Source organism: Sander vitreus, chromosome 19, assembly GCF_031162955.1.
Source record: "Sander vitreus isolate 19-12246 chromosome 19, sanVit1, whole genome shotgun sequence".
In the NCBI taxonomy this organism is placed as follows: Eukaryota; Metazoa; Chordata; class Actinopteri; order Perciformes; family Percidae; genus Sander; species Sander vitreus.
This window is the reverse complement of record NC_135873.1, coordinates 1,621,835-1,631,950: the sequence shown is the minus strand read 5'-3', so window position 1 is coordinate 1,631,950 and position 10,116 is coordinate 1,621,835. Positions and strand designations below refer to the sequence as shown.

General features: G+C 41.4%; 1 long non-coding RNA gene across 1 annotated transcript in view; it reads left to right on the top strand.

The window, feature by feature from the left end:
• LOC144534538 (uncharacterized) overlaps window positions 1–8,462 on the top strand; it is a 104,477-nt gene extending 96,015 nt beyond the window's left edge. The window contains exon 5 of the long non-coding RNA XR_013503565.1: window positions 8,414–8,462. This is a non-coding gene — a long non-coding RNA (uncharacterized LOC144534538). The remainder of the gene's footprint in view (window positions 1–8,413) is intronic.
• The last annotated feature ends 1,654 nt before the right edge of the window (window positions 8,463–10,116 follow it).

Below are 10,116 nucleotides of genomic sequence, written 5' to 3'. Positions count from 1 at the left end.
ACACACACACATATATATAGAGGAGCAGTTTTGGCTTCCCCCGCTGAGACTAGATCATTCCCAGTTTGGGTCGATCAGAGGTTAAACTCGACACCTGACTCTCTCTCTCGCACACGCATGCATGTACAAACACACACACACACACACACACACTGCAAACAAACAGAACTGTATCGTCGCACACGCTCAAGACACGTTTCGTTTTCACAAATCATACTACACACACACACACACACACACACACACACACACACACACACACACACATTCGTACATATATGGAAAAACACCTGAGTCATTCCCCTGCCAGCGGAGAGTTCACACCGGGGGTGCTGTGTAAGAATGATACTCACAAAGTGTCCGAATGAAGATGAAAAAAAAAGAGCGAGTGATATATGTGCAGAATATTGAAAAGATGGAATATATATGGGAATAATATGGTGGGAGGAAAAAAATAAAGGAGGAATAAAACAGATTGAATGTTGGCGAGGCCACATTTTTTTCTGACAGTTTGGTTTCATCACTGACAGACAAAAACCTGAATATGTTATTTGGGCAACATATGAATCAAGATGAATCCGTGTTATCTGAACAAATGGAGACGGGAAGCCACACGAAGACTGATGAGATGCACGCTCCCTCCGGTTCATGAACTCCTGCCAGAGAAGGTCAGATAGTTTTAGATTGTGCTTACCAACGTCGGCCATCTTATCTGAGCTGTTGCCACGCCTGTGGCCGCTGTCTGAGTGCAGGTTTCTGCAAAGAATGGGAAAATGTCTAGACAATATGCATCACATTGAAAAAGATGCATGATTGTTGGTTTTAAAGGAATGTGACTGAACAATTAACTATTGGTTATGCTAACCTTTTATTCACAATGAAAACTGCTGAGATCTCAGGATGTTGCAACATGTGGCATTTTGGGTCACAAACAGATGTGGTTCTAAGATTTCTATTCTCAGAGCACAATTGCAAACAAATTTGAATTCATTGAAAGGATAGCCCCTTGTTATGTAGCACCACATTTTCGAGGGGGTCCTATAAATTTATGATTTGATCATTTGAAAGGCACGATTAAGATGTGAATTCGCCCGGGCCGTTGTGAAACTGGATTGCAAATGTTTCAACATCTACTTCTCAAGTCTCTTATTTGATACCTCCTTGCTTGAACTGGAAGTCATTCTGGCCCTCTTTCGTAAAGGCCGTCTCAAAGCTCTTATTCCTGCCTCGAAGAGCAACGATCGAGGATGGATGAGGGATCTCTGAGGAGCTATGAGCGAGGATACACTAAAATAGCCTTCCCGGAAGTTGTGCAGCTGAAAGTCGTTGCTAACTCCGCGCATACAGCCGACAAATTAATGTGACGCATCGGAGGAAAGGATGTCTCATCCCTCTAAAAACACATTTCCTCGTTTCCTCTCTCCATGCACGATTTCCTCATGTCTCTCCCATGCTTCCTCAGCGGGACGGACTAAGACGCGAGGAAGGGAAGAAAGTGAAGAAAACAGGGATGCAATATAACGACCTGAGATGTAGCCAACTAATGCATGAAGTAACCCATTGACTTTATGGATCTGCATCATAACAAAGGCAAGATAAAAAAAGAATAGAAACCAGAGTTCTGAGTTCAGTCAGAGGCTGAACTGCATACAGTCAGCGCGTCCATTTCTAGCTAGCTTACAGCTAACATCTTTACAGTTAGTATAACACTAGTCTCGCTTTGCCAGACCTTCCTCCACAGCGCTGCGGAGGAGGGTCTGGCTAGTCCACACAGCATTCCGGGATGGGAGAAAAACGTGCTCTGGTGTATTGGCATTTCTTTAAACCAATCACAATCGTCTTGGGTGGCACTAAGCGCTGGACGCAGCAACGGTGCCGCTGCAACATGTGTACCTTCCCTAGCCTCAGGAAGGAACTTGTTTTGGTGGAACAGGTGTACGTTCAAGAGTTGCTTTAGTCATGCAACAGAAAAATACTCAGATTGGACAGATAGTCTAGCTAGCTGTCTGGATTTACCCTGCAGAGATCTGAGGAGCAGTTAACCATAGTCCTCATAAATCCACTGGAGTTTAGAATGCCAACACAAAGAAAGTGGAAGGTGATGGACATCTGGCCAAGTATTAGGGACATCCGGCCGAATTTCCGGCGGCACCTGAACAATCCCAGAAAGGAAACGTTGTTGATATAGACTAGTATAACGCAAACTGCACAAACTGGGCATAGGTCAAATCAAAGACTGTATGAAAGAAGTGGACACAGCCTCTGTGATGTCACCAACTGGTTTGTAGGTACAGTAGCCACGCCCTAAAGCATCTCCTGCTTTTACTCTGAATGGGACCATATTTTACAAAATGAACTTCATGCTGTATTAAAGAAGACCTGAAACTAGCAATTGAGTCCATAAACCCATTATGAAAATGTTAACTGAGGTAATAAATCAAGTAGGAAGTAAAGTCATTTTCCCATAGATTTCTATACAATTCTTTACAACCAGTGGAGTCGCCCCCTGCTGGAAATGAGATAGAATGCAGGCTTAAGGCACTTCCACATTGGCTTCACTTTTCAGACCCGGAGTTAGCGGCTTGGGTCACATTCATGGGAATGACATGAAGCAAACATTTGTTTTGCTTTCTTTTCCAAAAGACCTAATTTCTACCAAAATATCTTGCTGTGCATGCTGTAGAATTACCAGACAGTGATCCACATCAGACAACAAACGCAAGCCTAAAATAAACTTCCAGCATTGACGAAGCCTCACATTAACAAAGCGTCTTTCAAACACAACAAGCTGGTAGACTAAATATATATATATATATATATATATATATATATATATATATATATAAAAAGAAGTTTTGTATAAAACAGTGTGTGCCCACTTGTATCAGTCACAGAAATCTGCAGCAAACAAGGCAGATAGAATCAGTGAGGAACACAAAGAAGTGCTGAAATCCTACCAGGCTGTTTGTTTTCTCAGTGGATCTGCAGACATCATGACTGGTACCCTGCTGCATAACAACGGGTGAATGAGCCAAGGTCACGGACTTAAATATGTTTTCTGTGTCTTCATGACCTGAAAACGACCTTATGACAAATCAAATTAACTTTGACCTGCTATAACGCATCATTTGATTATGAGTGAGGGCCTGGATCAGATCTGCAGGAGGAACTCTAAGACATAAAATGTGATTGTTGTTTTACTTCATTAAAGGACATTTTGGGAAATACACTTATTCTCTTTCGTGTCAAGAGTTAAATGAGAAAATTGATACCACTCTCAAGTCTGACGTATCCAGTGGTGGAATGTAACTAAGTATATTTACTCAAGTACTGTACTTTGGTGCAGTAGGTAAGCCTTATAACTTTCTGTCATATTTGCTCCGTTTTGGGCTTCAGCGGAAAGTGGGGAGGGACTGAGTAGTTGTCGATGTTCACATTTTTTGGCTAAGTCCTGGATCTTCACAATCCTACCTACGGCACCTTTAAGTAAAAATGTTGAGGTACTTGTACTTTACTTGAGTGATTTTTTGTTTTCATGCCACTTTCTACTTCTACTCTGCTACATTTCAGAGAGAAATATTGTACTTTTTACTCCACTACATTCATCTGACAGCTTTAGTTACTTTACAAATTAAGAGTTTTGCACACAAAACTCATGTAGTTTATAAAATACTGTTATCATCAATTAAACTACCCAACAATATAACGGCCTACAAGTCTAGCTGAAATGATTAGACCATTAAACACTTTGTTGATTGACAGAACAGTTTGGATCGTTTTTAATTTCTAAAATATGAGTACTTTTACCTGATGATACTTACATATTTTTACTTAAGTAACATTTTCAATGCAGGACTTTTGCTTGTTAACAGAGTACTTTTTACAGTGTAGTGTCAGTACTTCTACTTAAGTAAAGGATCTGAATACTTCTTTCACCACTGGACATAGAATCTGATATTCTCTGTTTTTGCTGTTTTGCCACCGTAATTGTGACTTGTGTTAAACATTCCCGCCCTCATCGTACTGTAGCTCTTTGTGTCATTTACCAAAAACTCAGAAGATGTAGGATTGTTCCAGCGCTTTTGAAGTTTTTAGCCTGAGCTAATTTTTCTTTTTCTTTGGCTGAACCACTGCCACAGTTGTCCGGGTGAAGTGGAGGCCAAAAGGTTGCGCAGGTTGAATGAGCATGTTGTCTGGCAGGTGAATCTGCAGCTGTTTACAATGAAACCAGAGAGATAAAAGATCAGAGATATAATCTGGTGACTACACACACACACACACACACACACACACACACAGGCCAGAGATAGAGGAAGTCGATGGAGGTCACAACTTTTGATGTCTTCCTGAAACTGTTGTGAAATCTGGATGTTTTGGCGTAGACAGTGTTTTTGGTGCTGATGCTCACAGGGAAACACACACACACACACACACACACACACACACACACACACACACACACACACACTTTTGTACAAGCAGAAGCATGCATGTTTTTCTGTACCTATGAATTTGTGTGCACACACTACAATTTGCACGGTTCCAGAGAGAGAGAGAGAGAGAGAATGTACATGGATGGATTACTGAACACGCCTACTGGGCAAAGGCTCAGGGGCCCTGACTCACAAAATGTCGCTGAAAAATAGACCACAAGCATACACAAAATGACCCAAAATGACTACAAAGATGCAAAATGACCACAAAAGACGCTAAGTTACTAGAAATAGACACAAATCTATCAAAAACGAACACATACCGACTACAAATGACAACAATCGGACACAAAAGGACCACAGAGAAATGCAAAACTACTACAAGGACAGGGAACATGACCACAAAGAGACTCAAAATGACCAAAAATAGATGCAAACCAATCACAAAGACACTTGTTTCTTTTGTCTCCTTTGTATTGTTTTTACTGTATGGACTGCTTTAATGCCTTTGCCGTCATCTGTGCTTACTTGTTTGTGCTTGCTTGTTTGTGTGTCTTAATCCTTTATGCTTAGGCCTGCTGTCATTATAGATGTAATGCAATTTATGTTAATTTGTTAACCAACTCAACAAAATTATAAACGCAACACTTTTGTTTTTGCCCCCATTTTTTATGAGCTGAACTCAAAGATCTAAGACTTTTTCTATGTACACAAAAGGTCTATTTCTCTCAAATATTGTTCACAAATCGGTCTAAATCTGTGTTAGTGAGCACTTCTCCTTTGCCGAGAAAAAAAAAGAAGTTGCTGGATATTGGCAGCACCTGGAACACGCTGTCGTAGACGCCAATCCAGAGCATCCCAAACATGCTCAATGGGTGACATGTCCGGTGAGTATGCTGGCCATGCAGGGATGTTTTCAGCTTCCAGGAATTGTGTACAGATCCTTGCAACATGGGGCCGTGCATTATCATGCTGCAATATGAGGTGATAGTCGTGGATGAATGGCACAACAATGGGCCTCAGGATCTCGTCACGGTATCTCTGCATTCAAAATGCCATCAATAAAATGCACCTGTGTTCGTTGTCCATAACATACGCCTGCCCATACCATAACCCCACCTCCACCATAGGGCCACTCGATCCACAACGTTGACATCAGCAAACCTCTCACCCACATGAAGCCATACACGCTGTCTGCCATCTGCCCTGTACAGTGTAAACCGGGATTCATCTGTGAAGAGAACACCTCTCCAAAGTACCAGACGCCATCGAATGTGAGCATTTGCCCACTGAAGTCGGTTACGACTACAAACTGCAGTCAGGTCGAGACGACGAGAGAGATGGTCTCTTACAGTTTGTGCAGAAATTCTTTGGTTATGCAAACCGATTGTTGCAGCAGCTGTCTGGGTGGCTAGTCTCAGACGATCTTGGAGGTGAAGATGCTGGATATTGAGGTCCTGGGCTGGTGTGGTTACACATGGTCTGCGGTTATGAGGCCAGTTGGATGTACTGCCAAATTCTCTGAAACGCTTTTGGAGATGACTTATGGTAGAGAAATGAACATTCAATTCACGGGCAACCGCTCTGGTGGACATTCCTGCAGTCAGCATGCCAATTGCATGCTCCCTCAAAACTTGCGACATGGTCTGCCAATATCCAGCAACTTCCAATTTTCTTTTATTTTTTTTACTGACTGGTTTTCGGACTTTTATTGTGACCAGCCTAAGGCACACCTGTGCAATAATCATGCTGTCTAATTGATATGCCACACCTGTGAGGTGGATGGATTTTCTCGGCAAAGGAGAAGTGCTCACTAACACAGATTTAGACAGATATTGTGAACAATATTTGAGAGACATAGTGATTTTGTGTACATAGAAAAAGTCTAGATCTTTGAGTTCAGCTCACAAAAAATGGGGGCAAAAACAAAAGTGTTGCATTTATAATTTTGTTGAGTTGGTTAACAAATTAACATAAATTACATTACATCTATAATGACAGCAGGCCTAAGCATAAAGGATTAAGACACACAAACAAGCAAGCACAAACAAGTAAGCACAGATGACGGCAAAGGTAGGAGTGTACTTTAGGATGCCTATTGTCAGCTGGCCGGGGACTACAGCTGGAAATTAGCCGTAGAGGCTAAAGCTGCTCCTTTTACTGTACAATTAATTAAAGGGGATTGTCCACGACATTATAAACTAATAAACTAAACACAGAACGACTACACATAGATGCAAAACCACTACAAAAAAATGCAAAGCAGTCACTGAGATGCTAAATGACTACAAAGACCCACATAACAACTACAAAATGACCAAAAAGAGACACAAAATGACAGCAAGTAGACTCTTTCAGACTGTTGAATTTGGGTGTCTTGTTCCTATGTCCAGAGGGTGGGGGGGCTTTTACAGCTGTGCCCATGGGCCCATTGTCTTATCATCCCTCCATGATGCGTTCGTGCATTTCATGTGTGTATGAGTGTGTACTCCATGAATTTGAAATTATCTACAAACAAATGTTGGCAATGAAAAGAACACACTGTGAAATGCAAATATACTGTAGATCAAAGATTGAAAGTGAACTTGGTGCGTGTGTGTGTGTGTGTGTCCCTCAGCCTCTGCAAGCCCTCTGTCTCCCACTTGATTTCATTTCCATATGCTTGTCTCTGATGGTGTGTGTGCTCATGTGATGGTCGAGGTCAGAAATAAAACACTCATTAGAAAAATATTCCACTCGAGCAGAGTGAAAATAAAACATGCTGTAGATTTATATACACTGCGCGCGCACACACACACACACACACACACACTGCAGGCGGTATAATGTGGGATAAAAGATTTAGCATCATCATGGGGAATCAAGAAGAAGAAACTTCAGATTTGGAAAGAAAACCTCAGATTTAGCTCAATCACTAAATCTCTACCCTGTCTTCTTTCTCCTTAATCTCCTTTTTCTTCCACTATTCCTGTAAATCATGCTGTTTTCTCTTCTGTGTTATAGACCGAACTCGCCTTTAACCTCGTAGATTTTCTTCTTTCCATCTCCCTTTCTCTCCTCCACCCGTCTGCTCTCTGTACATTTTTCGAAGTTTACGTTGCCCCTTTTTAATTTAGGCAAAATGTCTCTTTCTCTGTCTTATAAAATGTATGCTAACTTGGTTATCTCACATTAGAGCCCTATTCACATGCACTATCCTTTTTAGTTTTGCATGTTAGGCTTTGTTTCAAAGTCTTTAAAGTGCTCATATTATGCTCATTTTCAGGTTCATAATTGTATTTAGAGGTTGTACCAGAATAGGTTTATGTGGTTTAATTTTCAGAAAACACCATATTTTTGTTGTACTACACATTGCTGCAGCTCCTCTTTTCACCCTGTGTGTTGAGCTCTCTGTTTTAGCTACAGAGTGAGGCATCTCACTTCTGTTCCATCTTTGTTGGGAGTCGCACATGCGCAGTAAATACTGCTAGCTTGTCAGTTGCAGAGTATGAGGGCGTGCCATGCTAGCAGCTAGGCGAGCATTATAACGTGTGTTACAAAGTGACGCACGTTCATCACGGAAGTAAAGGCTGGACTACAATAGAGCTGTTTGGAGCAGTTTGTGAACAGTGTTTTCTGTTGGAGATGGTCAGTCCCTTTGGGGTGGACTTTGGGCTTTTTCACTTTGTAAACCTATAACATGCACAAAAAGATATATAACATAATAAAGGCAAGGGGAAAAGCCAAAAAGCATAATACGAGCACTTTAAACCATTGACTGCTGCTCTTTTTTGCCTGAAAAACATCTTCCAAAATGTCTGAGTATGCCACTCCACCACAGTTAACTTGCATCGTTATTACTTTATAAAGAAGGTTATTATTGTGAACTTAAGTTGACCAAAAAAATTGAAATTCTCAGAGAGAAAATACTCCCCCCTCGTTGATTAGTATGGCATTAATGTACCATTTTAGTAATATAAACATTCATGCTGTCATTTCAGGTTTGAATTCCCTGCAGCTGAAGACTTCTAATGCTGATGGATGACAGGTAGGTGTTTGTTCTTACTTTAAAGCTACACAAAGCCTTTATGTTAACAGTGGGTCATATGACTATATGTAATGAGAAAGAGGTCACTCGTAGTGACATATTGTTTTGGTTTTGCCCGTGAGTTTACCGTTGGGTCCAGTGTCACCGCTCTCACCACTTTTACTGCTGCTGTTTTTAGCAGAATCAGCTCTAATAAACCCACTGAATGCTTCCTGCCCAGCACTAAATGGCAGACGGACAAAGTTAACTAGCTGGTGAACATAGCGGGGCATTTAGCAGCTAGATATCTTTTTACGTCAGGAATTGGAGGAGACCAAAACAGAGCTAGAAGAAGAGTAACGTTGGTCAGGTCGCCAGAAACGCTTTCTCCGAATGAAAGAATCGGGTTTATTGCCAAGTAGGTTTTCACATACATGTAATTAGCTTTGGTGCATAACATAAACAAAGTAAGAGCAAATTAAATTAACAATAAAAGCAAGTAATCAAGCGGCATAAATATAGAATTGTCCAAGGAATGTGCAAAAGTTCATAGTATGAAGTATAAAAAAAGGTCAATGCACAGAGTTACAGTCCCAAAGATGTGTGTTAATGTAATGGATACAGACAGATAATGACGTAAATGTAATGTTTAGTTTCTACAGGGGTTCTTGTTGATGAGGCCATGTGTAGTTAGAAAGATACTGTTTTGTGGCGTGAGGTTTTGCAGCTTCCTGCCAGAGCCGAGTGTTTCAAAGAGTGTTTATCCAGGGTGGGAGGGGTAGGCCACAACCTTTCCTGCCCTCCTCATGGTCCTGGAGGCGTACAGGTCCTGGGGGACGGCAACTTTTCAGCAAATCACCTTCTTAGCAGAGCCAATGATTCACTGCAGTCTGCCCTTGTGCTCGGCGGTGGCAGCAGCGTACCAGATGGTGATTAGGAGTTGAGAATGGACTCGATGATGGCAGTGTCAGAGTGAAAGCTAATGTTGCTAAGTGTTTGTTGTACGGGGAAATAGATGAATTCCAGCACATTCACCACAACAACCTTTTGAGGCCACCTTACGTCAAATGTGTGATGTTCAGCTTCTTTTGGAATTCTGCCAAGAAATGGCCCAAAAAGCGGATTTGCGCATGATCTATCCATCTATAATTGTTTTATATAGTTCCCTTCATCCCTCGTTTCTTCGCCTCGCGTGTGAAGAGGCTTGTTTCTTGACACCTCACTGTTATGATGAACCTCATTAAAGAGTGAAAGCACATTCCTCTATCGCTTTATAGAGCTGTTGCACACACACAAACACACACGTTCCTGCTGGTGTTTATAGTGCAATTCCTTTTTTTATTTAACAACTTTGTGATCATGCTCATGTGCTTGTAAAAACAGTTTTGTCGATAAAATGAGTCTACATATTATTAACACATCATGCACACACACGTATATACACGCACGCAGCTGCCAGGCTGTGTATCTGTACCGGCTTCAGTTGAGGGCTTTCATGTAACTTTTTCAAAAGCCGCTTCATCTCGCCAAGACATCACTATTTAAAGAAACACAGGTGGGCGAAATTTCTCAAATGCCTTCTCTGAAAATGTGAGTGTTTTGCCAGAGGAACAATAACAGTCATTACTGCGAGGTAAGAGAACGGTCAGTGCAGGCTTTTTAATTTCAGCTGGATGC